This window comes from Eriocheir sinensis, chromosome 3, assembly GCF_024679095.1.
Source record: "Eriocheir sinensis breed Jianghai 21 chromosome 3, ASM2467909v1, whole genome shotgun sequence".
Classification (NCBI taxonomy): Eukaryota; Metazoa; Arthropoda; class Malacostraca; order Decapoda; family Varunidae; genus Eriocheir; species Eriocheir sinensis.
The window spans coordinates 23534422-23549086 of NC_066511.1; the positions used below are offsets into that span (position 1 = coordinate 23534422).

The following is a 14665-nucleotide window of genomic DNA, read 5'->3' on the forward strand; positions in this document are numbered from 1 at the left end:
CGGGTGGAGAGGTGTCTTGATACACTTCTTGAAAGAGGTCAAGTCATAGGCAGGAGGAAATACAGACGAAGGAAGACTGTTCCAGAGTTTACCAGTGAAGGGGATGAAAGAATGGAGATGCTGGTTAACTCTTGCATAAGGGGTTTGGACAGTATAGGGATGAGCTTGATCAGTAAGTCGTGTGAGGCGAGGCCGTAGGAAGGGGGGAGGCATGCAGTTAGCAAGTTCAGAAGAGCCGTCAGAACACACACACACACACACACACACACACACACACACACACACGAGTTGTACACGACTACAGGGGCGACACACGAAGGACAAACATGTGTCGTGCCCACAGAATTTGCATGTTTTGTTCATAGTGAACTTTGGCCGCGGGCCGTAAGACGCGGTAAATCGAGGTGAAAGTGCCTCGCGAAACTCCTTGCTGACGTGGCGCCGCTTCTTTCCCCTTTCAGATGCTCGCCTCGAGGAACATTAACTACAGGAAATAGCCCAAATTTCCCTCTGATACAGGAGGAAAGTTGACATTTTTCTTTCCCTGTCAGTGTTCCTATTTCTAAACGCTTTATCGCTTGAGAAAACCCATCCAGATAGAGTTTAGTTGTCTTCTTTTAATTTTTTTTTTTACTCAGAATTAATGGCTCCCTTGGGATCCACACGAATGTTTATTTTCAGGACGGCAGATAATGACCTTTTAATGGATCTTTCAGGCTTCCTTGTCTGGATGGTAAGGCGAGGCTACGAGGGCTAAAGAATTACCGTGTGTGTGTGTGTGTGTGTGTGTGTGTGTGTGTGTGTGTGTGTGTGTGTGTGTGTGTGTGTGTGTGTGTGTGTGTGTGTGTGTGTGTGTGTGTGTGTGTGTGTGTGTGTGTGTGTGTGTGTGTGTGTGTGTGTGTGTGTGTGTGTGTGTGATTGTGTGTGTGTGTGTGTGTGTGTGTGTGTGTGTGTGAACAAGCGTTTAAACGTTCATGAAAAGGCATCGTGATAACCAAATCAAGATTCTTGTATAGTTATGGGGAAAGGTTAACGATCTTTTAATTTTCATGTATTTATGTTAACAAAAGTCATCAAGGATATGATAAATATTGATTCATGAAGGCCATTAACGGTAAACCTAAACCATCCTGCTTTTCAAAAGTCTTTTTATCTTCTAAGCATAATCACGAGTAACGCCGCGGCTGTCGCCAGAAAGTTCATACTTTTTATCTCTTTCATACAGAAAGCCTCGCGCCTCATTGGTATCTTGTGGCCTCTCCGTACCGCACTAATGAAGGGCCATGTATCCCCATATCATCAATTACTCCACGTTATCGGCCTGGCTTCACTTGTATCTACAAAAATTATGTCAGTTATAAGCTTTCGGTAATAGTTCGATTAATGCTGTAAGAGAAAATAAAGTTGATGTTCAATTCTAATCACCAAAGATATTAAGTAACGGGGCCCGTGGACCAGGTAATGAAAAGCCAGAGTGCTGGGACATTGTTGACACACACACACACACACACACACACCGCTCCTATAGCTCAGTGGACTAAGACTCAGCCCTGTCAGGCTCCGGCAAGACAGGCTGAGGTTCGAGCCCCGCTCAGGCTGATATTTTTACGCTAACTAGGAGCAGTCACTGTTCCCCCATAAGCAAGGGGAATGGGTGTGAGGCATTTCTTATTTTTTTTACGTTATGGCCTATTGTGCCGGTAGGCTTTTTTCTGGGGCCTTTTGTTCGGCCCAAGTCCGTCATTGCGCAGGCAAGTGTTGATAGAGGAGCCATCGTTCTTGATTCGCTTTGGCATTTCTTCTATACTCCGGGTTGATAGGTGGTCTTCAGGAGAGCTTCAGGCTTCGGCCACTCGGCAGCGACTGAAAAATCACAGGTGGTAGCGGCGGATTCGAACCCGCATCGTCCAGTACGTGGCGAACACGAAACCAGCACGCTAGCCACTCAGCCACCGCGGTGGCTGAACAGATAGGGAGACGGCCCCGCGTTCAGGAGGACGCGAGTTCAATCCTCGACCGGTGCCACCAAGCTGGGATTTTTCATCCGCCGCCGAGTGGCTTAAAACTACCCACATGCTGTCCACAAGACCACCTATCAACCCGGACTCTAGATTCTAGGATTAGAGATGAGCTCCGGGAGGGCAGCATGAGCCAATGCAAGATGGCGCCACTATAAACACTCGCCTGCGCCAGAACGGGCTGGGCCGACCATCAGGCCCCACCGGGAAGAAGCCTTGGACCGACCATCAGGATCCACCGGGAAGAAGCCTACCGGCGCAATAGGCCAAGACGTAAAAAAAAAAAAATAAATAAATAAATAAATAAATAAATAAATAAAAAAAAACATATAACTTTCAAAACAGCATCAAAATTAATGATATGTATCATATCTGAGCTCTCCCAGTCGATGGATACTCTTACGTACGGGATACCAAAACCTGTCACCGCACTTTTAAAATAGTTGTTATCGTCTTCAATCAATTAGGGGAGGCGGTGGCTGAGTGTTTAGCGCTGCTGTTTAGCTCTGCATTCGCCGCGTTGTGGATGATGCTGATTCAAATCCGCCGCTACCACCTGGGATTATTCAGTCACCGCCGAGTGGCCTAAGACTACCCACATGCTGTTTTGAAGACCACCCATCAGCCCGGACTCTAGAAGAAACTGTGGAAGTGAAATCAAGAATGAGCTCCGGGGGGCAGCATGAGCCACATGGGGCCACTCCAAACAATTGCCTGCGCCATGACGGGCTTGGGCCGACCATCAGGCCTCTAAGGAATAGCCTAAAGGAGCTGTCGGCCTTATGTAAAAATAATTAAAAAAAATAAAGAATGAAAGCGTTAAATCCTTATAATGTTGATGCGGGCTTACCACAACGTTCATCTACTGATTAATTTAGTTCAATACAAAATTTGTCATCAAACACTGCATGTGGATCGTACTGAAGAGAAATGTACGATAAGAGCCATGCCCTGAAGGTTTAACTAGGGTGTTACCGTTTCTATAAGTGTTGGTCACATTATACTAGACAGCACGCGGGAACACAGCCGAGCCATAACGCTGAGGGAGAAGATGGCTTTATTTACACTTACGTAGTGGTTAAAAAAGATGAAATAAGCCAAAATAGATTACCCACTGTAATATATATGACAAATTAGTGCGCAGATAATCCATGCAAGTTATGCAGCTTACAACAAACATTATATGCTCAACAATATTATGCATTTCAATAACTGCCAATAACAGGTACCAGGCTTACAACTAAACAAATCGCTAACTCTACATTAAGCACTTAGTTTGCAATTTCATAGTTAAACTGTGTATTTAAACTTACTATCAAATATGGAATATTGCAGCTGTAAATATGATTTACAAATATATATATATGTTGCACTGCATTGTAGGGTTGCGTACGCTTTGTAGCAATTGCATCTGTAATGATGACGAAAACTAGTTTTTTACATTATCTCTGAAATGACGTACTAGACCACAAAAGTATGAGTATAAATATAATAATATATGACCTGTGAATTATATTTGTAGAGCTTGATGATTCAACACATCAGGTGACACATTGATATATACGATATTATTTATTTTATGATGGTAATTTTGTTGAGTAGTTATGCACATTTCTTTCACACACACACACACACACACACACACACACACACACACACACACACAAATATATATATATATATATATATATATATATATATATATATATATATATATATATATATATATATATATATATACATATATATATATATATTATTCACTCTTGATAAATATAAATTACAATTTACAATAGTTTCATTATATTATGTACACAAATCAAAATCCCACCCAAATTTTCGCGGCACACCGAGGAAATAACGGCTCACTAGTGCTGGCACACTTTAAGAATCACTGGTCTAAACCCATCACCCCAACAGCCCCTCCCGACTCCAGCAACCACGTAGCACACACATTTACAGCAAAACTTCCGCCAGTTTAACACGAGCCAGCTATGAAAACTCAACACTGCCAGGCGTTTATATATTTTTCCTCACTTGCTTTCTAAATAATTTAAATTTAGTGGAAATTTCCAGGAACCTTTTTTTTTTTTGTTTCTCATGAAATCGTTAGCAATAACACTACAACAACAACAACTACTACTACTTTTACTACTATCTAATAGTACTACTACTACTACTACTACTACTGCTACTACTACTACTACTAGTAGTAGTAGTGCTATTAATAATAATGATAATAATAATAATAATAATAATAATAATAATAATAATAATAATAATAATAATAATGATAATAATAATAATAATAATAATAATAATAATAATAATAATAATAATAATAATAATAATAATAATAATAATAATAATAATAATAATAATAATAATAATAATAATAATAATAATAATAATAATAGCAACAATAATATAACTAGTACTTCTACTACTACTACTACTACTACTACTACTACTACTATATATATATATATATATATATATATATATATATATATATATATATATATATATATATATATATATATATATATATATATATATATATATATATATATATATATATATATATATATATACTCTCTTTATACGTATCCTTGTTAAATAATTTATAATGATCTCTCTTCCTACTGTAACTCATTATTGTATGTTCGTGTTCCCTAAATGCAAGCAAGCTATGCATTTAGTATGCGTCCGCCGCTTGTTCTGTTATGTTACGGATGAAATGCGTCAGTGGTGCGTTCGGAAACATTATGTTCAACACATACGACCAACACATTTTCTTTACAAATATTCTCTCTCTCTCTCTCTCTCTCTCTCTCTCTCTCTCTCTCTCTCTCTCTCTCTCTCTCTCTCTCTCTCTCTCTCTCTCTCTCTCTCTCTCTCTCTCTCTCTCTCTCTCAAGCGCAGGAAACATACGTATACGGCATACTATATTCATACAATATTGAAACAATGGATATTGTAAATAGAAAAAAAAATACATGGAGCACATTTAACAATGAACTCAGCAGAATCGTGTGATGTTATGGCTCATCCGACAAAGCTTCCAGGAATATAAAAAGTAAAAAAAAAAAAAAAAAAAAAAAAAAAATGTGCAGCTATGATTTTTTTACTTGACTTATCATGCCAAAAAATACGGCTATATTAACCATTCATTATATATTTTGGTAATGCCGATCACACCTGTCATAGCCAGAACAATCACACATACTTCCCTCTACGCCATCCACACCACTGACCTGAACGTTCAATGAGTAACGTCACAAAGAAAATGACCCACGTCTGTCCCCGGGAGAAGGGAACGTTCTGGCGGGTGCTCGCCTGTATGGAGCCGCCTCAACCCAGATTAAAGATGAACGCCTAATTGAATTCACTTCTTGGGGCAACTTTAATTACACGCACGTACAAACACGCATGCACAGACAAACACGCACCCACACACCCATCCACACACACACACACATACACACACATGCTCGCCCGCTGACATAAAAACTCGCAAAAAACACGTTTACCCTTGTGGCAATCTATTTAGCTATTTATAAACCTTTTTCTTACAATTTTAAAAACTAATAAAATTTGATTAAGATGGGTTGAAGCAATTATTATGCATTAAATATATTTTTTTCTTACATACTTAGCTTTACAAGAAATGCAACCTTATATCGAATCAAGGAAAAAAAAAAAAAAAAAAAAACTGCTTTGTAGACAACGAAATGGAATACATCCTGGGTTCAGAAAAAAATAAATAAATTAATGTCAGAGCACAACACCTATACTCAAAACAACACACGCGCAATTTGCAACGCACTAAAACACACACCCAAACGCATATGGGGCGAGGCTCGGTCTGGAGGCTCCCCAAAGCGAACAAAGGCCGCCTTCTCTGACGGGCGCGGATAAACAAGTCATTCATCCCTCGTGTACCCCACACACCAAAGACCTCAATTTGTGCGTGTGTATGTGCGAGTGCGTACGTGAGCGAGTGTGTGTGTGTGTGTGTGTGTGTGTGTGTGTGTGTGTGTGTGTGTGTGTGTGTGTGTGTGTATCATCCTTCGAGTAAAGATTTCCAAAAATTGTGGACAATACGAGTAAAAATTTGCACCACACATATCAGTGAGGTCGTGTGTGTGTGTGGGGGGGGGGGGGGAATAATTGGTTTATTAAGAGTGGGTGTGAGCAAATCGTTCAGAACAATGAGATAACATAGCCAACATAACGAGCACTCGCGCAGTTAACTCATATATAACTACGGACAATTTAGTGTTTCACAGCTGCCCTTCCCTCTTGTGAAACAAATTTTACGGTCTAGGCTGGATTATCATATTTGGTATTTTGAACTATCGAGACCGAAAGGTTGAGGAACATACTATACACAAAATTATCCAAACTATGAAGAAGCAATGAAGTAGTTGATAAGTAAATCAATAAACCAAGATTAGGAAAAAAAAACAAAAAAACAAAGGTAGAAATATACATATAAGTAAAACGGAAAATACAATGATATAGTAATCAGCAAAATGTATAAAACAAGCAGTGTTTTCAATAAATCCATTGATTTTAACAACCATTCAAAATAAATTACACGTTGTTCATTGCCCTCGTCATACTCTTCTTTTATGTTATCATCATCATCACCACTATCGTCATCATCGAAAATAAAGATTAAGAAACACTGGCGCAAAAAGGAGGAGGTGAGGAGCACGTGGATCGAGGAGGGGAGGTAGGAAGTGCACCAGGAAATAAAACAAGAGGACAGACTAGGTGAGGGGAGTGCATTTTAGATTGGAGTATAGGAAAAAGATGTGAGGGCGAGGGATTCCCGGCGGATAAGAGAAGAAAGGTCGGAGGGGAGACCATTTGGGGATAAGGTGTGGTGAGGGTGGAAGGCGAGGGCATTTTAGATTAACGAGATGGAAGGGCGCGTGAGGGGGAGCGGGAGATTTTATTCGTCACTACTGGGTTAACAAGCCTCCACACTTGGTCGGCATGGTAGGGAGAACCAGAACAAAATAACGTGTTTTTTTCTTTTTCCCCTCAAAGAGGAGTGGTCACGCACAGCAATATATGCACATAATCAGTATGCCCTTCACATTTGAACAAAGCTGCAGCTTTGTAACATTCTGTGCTTAGAAAGGTGCATTTTTGGTTAATGGAACGTTTGTGTTTATTCATACTGGAAGAACTGCTTGGCTACTGAAAAAAACATATACTTCAATTACTATTACTATTACATGTATTTTCAATTATTTTTTTATATAATTATAATGAAACTACTACTACTACTACTACTACTGCTACTACCACTACTACTGCTACTACCACTACTACTGCTACTACTACTACTACTACTACTACTATTACTATACTACTACTACTACAATTACTACTACTACTAATAGTAATAAATAATAATAATAAAAAAAGGGTAATTAGTACAAGTACCTGCAATATCAATATTATTTGCATATTATTTTTATTATTATTATTATTATTATTATTATTATTATTATTATTATTATTATTATTATCATCATCATCATCATCATAATTACTATTACTGCTATTATTATTGTTTCTATCATTAATATCATTATCATTGTTCATAACTTATGTATTTTATCGTTATTATTTTCATTATCGATATTCTTCTTCTTCTTCTTCTTCTTCTTCTTCTTCTTCTTATTATTATTATTATTATTATTATTATTATTATTATTATTATTATTATTATTATTATTATTATTATTATTATTATTAGTAGTAGTAGTAGTAGTAGTATCATTATTAGTTACATCATCATCATGAAAATAAATTTGCTAAGTTTCACACATTAGAAAAACTCCCATGCGATACAGATAAACGGTCCAATGTGCTTAGCAGGTAATTCTTATTGTGTTTCTTCTTATAATATCAAACTAGAAATTCCTTATATTAAGTAGTACGCACTTCACTCAGGCATCTAATAAAAAAGGCATGCCATTTGTATTCGAATATTATTTATCATTATGTTGAAAAGAAAGAAAAGAGAAACGAACTAAACGAGCAGGCTGTTAAAATATCTTGAAAAAAATAAGTGATTATCAATCCTCAGAACAACTGTCAAAAATTATCTCAGCACTGGACTCGTTCCTACACTTTCCGATACTCAATAAAGTATTGGGGAGTAAGTTGCTGAGTGGTCAGCATCCGGGGATGATGGGAGGGGAGCCACGATCAAGTACCGACCGGAGCTTGCTGACAATTTTCAGCAATCGTTGTGGCCAAATACAACCTAAATGCTATACCGATGACTCCCTATTAACTCAGATTTCACCGAAATTTCCTCCGGAGGATCAAGTAGAGCTCCCAGAAGCACCGTTAATCAAACAAGAATGGCGCCACAATAAAATACTCGCCCACACCATTAACGGGCTGAGGACGACCACCAGAAGCCATCAAGAAAACCCACCGGTGTCAAGGGTCGAGCGAAAAACAAATAGAAATCAGCAATGTTTCATCCTCTATATTTGACACATGTTATCAAGAAAATGCTTAAACTATCATATCTAGGAAAAATTGTGACCATTTAGAGAAACATTATATCTGCATTTCTATCTTTTTTGTATTTTTTTATACACGAATGTAACCGAAACTCTCACTTTAGCTTCGACCTCCACTTGCAACACCCGCTGGTAGCTGAACCTTCAAAAGTAATCCCTTTGAAACTCTGGCAGCGCCTTACCGCCCACGGCACGCATAAGAAAACATAATATATAATCTCTTTCATAGCTAAAATATGTAATACCTCAGTTTCCAATTGTCAAAACCAACGTTAATTTGTTAACTTTCCAGCCCAATGATTTTCGAATAAAGAAGAATGCCCCATCTTTAACTTAGTACTAACAGAGATAAAAACCTTGCAATTCACCGTTCCTTACTACTGGAAATGATCATGTATGGTCATAGGAATTCGAACTGCTTGACAAACAACCTTTACAAAACCAAACCGAGAGGCTTGCCGAGTCATCAAATATTTTTCACTGAACTATGCAAGGATGGCATTTCCGGCTACATTCTTGCAGTAGTGTCCATTACTAATCAAACTAATTACGGAAACGATAGCTCATAAGTAGCTTGGCAGAGTGATTTATTTCAATGAGAAATTTCGCTTACAATAAATGTGGGACTGATAAGCTATATATATATATATATATATATATATATATATATATATATATATATATATATATATATATATATATATATATATATATATATATATATATATATATATATATATATATATATATATAAAATATGAGATGCTATTGACTTAGATTTGATAAGGTACAAAGTTGTTCTCCACAAACACACACACACAGAATCAGGGAAGGAAATGGACTGACGCTTATACACAGTTGTAAGAAAATCCAACATTATTTCTCGTGAATTAAAAAAAAAAAATATTAATATGGACTGAGCCTTACCATAATAAAGCGAAGAGTAGATATAGATGATGAAGTGATGACCACACCACACGGAAAAAAATGGCTAAATTTTTTTATGATATTTTATTAATGCTGATGAAGAGCTACAGCAATTGTTCATTGCTGACAAAACTGAATGTACCTGTTAAATAAATAATAAAATTTTCGTTATAAAGAGAGTGACAATAAGAGGTAGGAAGAAATCACGATCATACTAATGACCATTATTATGGTTACTACTCATCATCACAAATGCACCTGCAGTACATGTTCGACATCATCGCCTTAATCATTTTTAATTTAACTGGTAGGTACATTATCGTTTTTTTTGGCACTGCTACTATTTCTAATCCAGCATTATTGCTCTACATTTCCTGTTCCCTTCAGTTACTTACATTGTGTTTATTATCAATATAAGTAGTTGTTTGGAAATATTATTATGATTCTCATAATACTAATCACTAAGAAAATTATAAAAACGATTTAAACATTAATAATGATAATGAAAAGTAATAATGAAAATTTTCATTACTATTAACATCATTATTATGATTATAATTATTATTACTATTTACATGTCTTTTATTTATTAAGCAATTAGTTTTAAGAATTATTAAACATTAATGGGAATAATGAATATATCTTTATTAATGATTATTCAGCATTCATCTTTCGCCAGTCACAGATTGATTACTTTTATTCATCTGGCCTATTTCCGGGTTATTATATTTTTACCTTTTTTTGTAGAAAATCTGCTAAAAACATCCGTTTCCTCTTTATTCCTTTTCGTATTGTCTACCCAGCTTGTGTTAACCTCTTAATCTCCTTTACAAAATTAAGATTTACTTGACAATTTTTCTCTGCTATGAAAAATATTAAACTATATTTTTTAGATGGCATTAAATACTCATTACACGCTATATGGATTACCATCACGTATTCTGTGCATATTCGAATTTTCCCATGTTTTAGGGAATACTCCCCGCTTCATATATCAAATAAATTATTATTCTCAAGCGGAATATATTCGGGTACATACGTAGTATCATTATTCATGTGTCAAGACTTATCACAATATTGTTCTCTAAATTCCAATGCTTTAGTTAGCACGACCTTACCCACCATACACAATGAGTGTTAGTCAGTGTGTGGGGTGTGGACAAGTGAAATGATGGAAGACAGCATCTCCTTCCACTATTAAACACCTTGTGAAATATGAGTACATCTGTGTAGGAATATATTACTCTGCGATATATATGAGCGTCTGCCCCATAACTAGCCTATATACTAAATGTTGAATTCATGGCTATGTCGTAAACGCTTCTTAGTTGGACCAAAGACCAGTGCCACGAGAAACACTCAAGAGGAATGTTTTTTATGGCACCGCACATCGTATCCACGGCTCTATCGATCACAAACAAACGATTCTTGATTAGACTAAAGGCAACTCCTGTTCAGGGCGCAGTTAGTGCAGCATAGCCGTACATCTGAAGCTTTCAATGATGCGAGTAGAGCTCTCCGAGAAGCTGTGTGGGTTTGAATTTCCTTTGCTATGCGTGTTCGGTTTCTCACTGTTTCTTTTCTTTTTTTTCTTTTCCTTTATTTATATTTTTGGAATACTCTATTTGTACTTTTTTTCAGATAAACACTTCAAGCTAGGCGATTTTTTACAGTACGATGACTGAGATTGGCATGTGTGTGCGAAGTGGCATGGGCTACGCAGTTGCAATTTAGCCTTATTTATCATCCGAGAAAATGAAATGTGCTCAAAAGACATTTATCCGTGCGCGCGCGCGCGCGCGCGCGCGTGTGTGTGTGTGTGTGTGTGTGTGTGTGTGTGTGTGTGTGTGTGTGGGTGGCAGTGATAGAGAGAGAGAGAAGAGAGAGAGAGAGAGAGAGAGAGGGGGGAAGATAGTGTTTTAAATTCCCTAACAATTAAATAAGGAATAATGAAGTGGCTGTAAATCATGCGCATTTCGATACAACGTGCAGCATTATTGGTACTTTCTCAGTAATTAATGGCACTAACAGTGACCATTACACGGGGCAGGCGTTGGTTTTCCAGTGGTGTTGGAAATGAAGACAGTGGTGCAATTGGCTGCGCTGATAAAGTGCTGTTGAGCCCTTTTATTTTCATAACATTATTTTCTTCTCTGAAAAGTATTTTTTTTTTTGTTGTTGAGTAAACATTTATCGTTTTTGTTGACAAACACAACTATTTTTCAATAAGCAAGTCGTTTCCCGTTCATTTTTTCCTGGTAGTTCAATGTTTTCTCTGCTGGAGGTGTGCAGTGTCTGTATATTTCGTGTGGAATGCATTCCTTTCCAAAACATGTTTACTGCAAAGGGAAACACCATTTTTTTTACCAAAGCACTTCACCCGGGGGAAAATACATTGGCGGGGCTCACGGTGGGGGGGGGGGGGGGACAATACCTACGAGGGCGCGGAGGGGGGGAGGAAGGCATGTACGTAGGTGCCACAGTGAAACATTTATTTGAGAATAACAAATTTATGACCAAAAGGGAGGAAGGGGAGTGGGCAAACCATTCTTTTTTGAGGCCATAACAAAGAGAAAGCATGTGTAAGTATATCAGGCGGAGGTGGATATTGGAACAAAGGGCTGTGCATGGTCGGAAGCCCTGGCTCCTGGCTGGCGTGTGCTGTGCCGCGGGTCAACGTGTTCCCTCTCTGCCATAGGTGCAGGATGAGGCAGGGAGGATTCACTTATTGTCCGCATATGTGTCTTCAGATATGTTTCCTTTGATATCTTGTTAAAATACGGGTGGGAATCGAATAATAAGCAGCTTTGCAAAATACATGATACCAAAGCAATGTTGTTATATAAGCATTACGGAGAACCAAAGATACTATTCATCTATTATGTAATATTCAAGGGATTCAGAGAAGGCTCCCTGAATGGTGACCGTCAAGGGGGATATTTTGCGGTATTGTCAGACCAATCATTTACTGCTGCCTCATTCTTTTTTTTAGGTGACAAAAACATGCTTGGCGCACTAGTGTTCAGCGGGCGTTAGGGATTGCCTGAAAATATTTATGGCGATTATAGTCGGCTCATTTGACCAGTTAAGAGGATTCACATATTCTGTTGAGCCCGTAGTGAGCGAGGATCCGATTCATGTTATTTAAATCTTAACATATTTTATGCATTTATACGAACAGTTGATCCTTCACACATCCTATGCTTTTGATGATCTGGTTCCATTACTTAACCAGATGTTGAGCCACTTCTCAAGTCACTCTGGCTGCTGGCGTAAAAAAAAAAAAAAAAAAAAAAAAAAAGCATATGTAGCTGTTAATTCAAAAAAAATGTATTTATTTATTTTTTTCTTTTTTACTTAAAACACAATAAATAGTTTAGACGTTCTGACACTAAATGTCTTCCCTATTCTTACATTAACCAATTTACCTGCTTTACCGTGTACATGTCCACCTAAGTTTGTTCATATGCCCTTGTGTACCGTTAGCTTTGATGCCACCAAAGTATTAAAAAGAAAGTCAACATATCTATCTATCTGTCTGTCTATCAAGATGTACATATATTGGTGTAAATGACTGACTGGAGGACGGTGCATGCATGAAGAAAAGAACAGTCTGTGTATAGTAATAACTGCTTGATGTTCACCTTTAATCTATTGTTTTATTTCACTTAAATGAGTGCATTTCTTTCCGTAAAATTGACTAAGAAATTATATTCCAATGAACTAAACGGTAAACTGGACATACATAATGCTGTGTTAATTCGTATACATTTATATTTACTGCTCACATATGCACCATATAAACTGCGGTAGGCGGGACAAAGATAATAATTTTCTTGTAGAAAAGACTTGTACCATGAAAGTGTGAATACATTAAATCACAAACTATGCCAGTCAGGATCGTCCATATGTAAAAAAAAGCTTTAAACTGACTTATAAACGTCTTACTTCAGCAATAATACGATAAGGTTAATGCAGATTGAGGATATATATCGGGCTGGAGTAGCTCATTACTTATACAGCGTCATCAGGCATGGAATACCCAGTGAATGGCTCTGTTGATACAATGACTAATGAATCCGACAACTATTTCCGGCTCCTCACCGATAGCCTTTCCGCCAGCCAGCCTCGACACAGGAACAATGACGTGTAGACAGGTGCTGCCTCGTTGCCGCATGCAAGATATTCACAGATTTTCACTATTGTTTTCGTTTCTCCTCCATCTCATTTTCTTCCTCCTCCTCCCCCTCTTCTTCCTCCGTCGGCGAACAGCCCACCAAGTTGTTCATCCTCCCTTTCGAGAAGGTCAATTAATGGATATCTGGGGTAACCTGGGGAACGTAAACTGTGGTAGGGGTGATGTCTCACCCGCCCTGCTTCCCGAGGTTATGGGTTCTTACCCATCACATTCTCATAGGCCGATGAGACGGAGATAAACACCGAGGGTACAAGCAGCTATGGTGTATGCCCCCAGCTCCACCTTACTGCTACTATTACTATAGTCTATTAAATGGAGTGCTTCTTGGGAGTGTTTGTCAGACCTCCCTTGATTAGCTGATTTTTTCTTTGACTCCTGTGGAGGTTGTTTGTCAGTCTGTATACTTTGGTACTTCATGTTTCTAAATAATTTGCCTTAATTCAGCTCTTATGCAAAATAAGAATAAGAAGTTTTTGTTGACACCATTAGACTTATCAGTGATTGTAGTGCTAACATGTGCTTGTCAAAGATCAGGAAAACAAAGATATAAAACAATAACGACGATAAGAGAACAAACAGCTCCGAAATGTCTCCACCACTTTCTATACATCATTGACATTTACAACAGTTAATGAATCATTGCAATTACTCAGTTCACTCTATAAACGCGATATAAGAGTACATTTGCAAAAAACATCTTGTCACATTATCATTCAACATAATTAAGCATCCATGGTTTTCCAAAACAAACACTTATTATCTATCTTATGTGGTGTATATAGCGGACGGAGGTCCTCTTGAGAGGTCAGGTGGATAGTGACAGCCCGTTAGTGACGCAGGCACATTTTAGTTACGGTGGCTGCCGTGATGAATGACTTGCCTGCTCCATGCTGCCCCCTTTCAAAAAAGTATATATTTGTCAAAACCCATTTTCTCAACATAATGGAAAAATCCTCCTTTTC

The 14665-nt window shown here is 37.7% G+C and overlaps 1 protein-coding gene across 4 annotated transcripts in view; it reads right to left on the reverse strand.

Moving 5' to 3' along the window:
* Window positions 1–14665, reverse strand: part of LOC127006935 (synaptogenesis protein syg-2-like) — an 82270-nt gene that overhangs the window by 38858 nt on the left and 28747 nt on the right. The gene's annotated exons all lie outside the window — the stretch shown is intronic.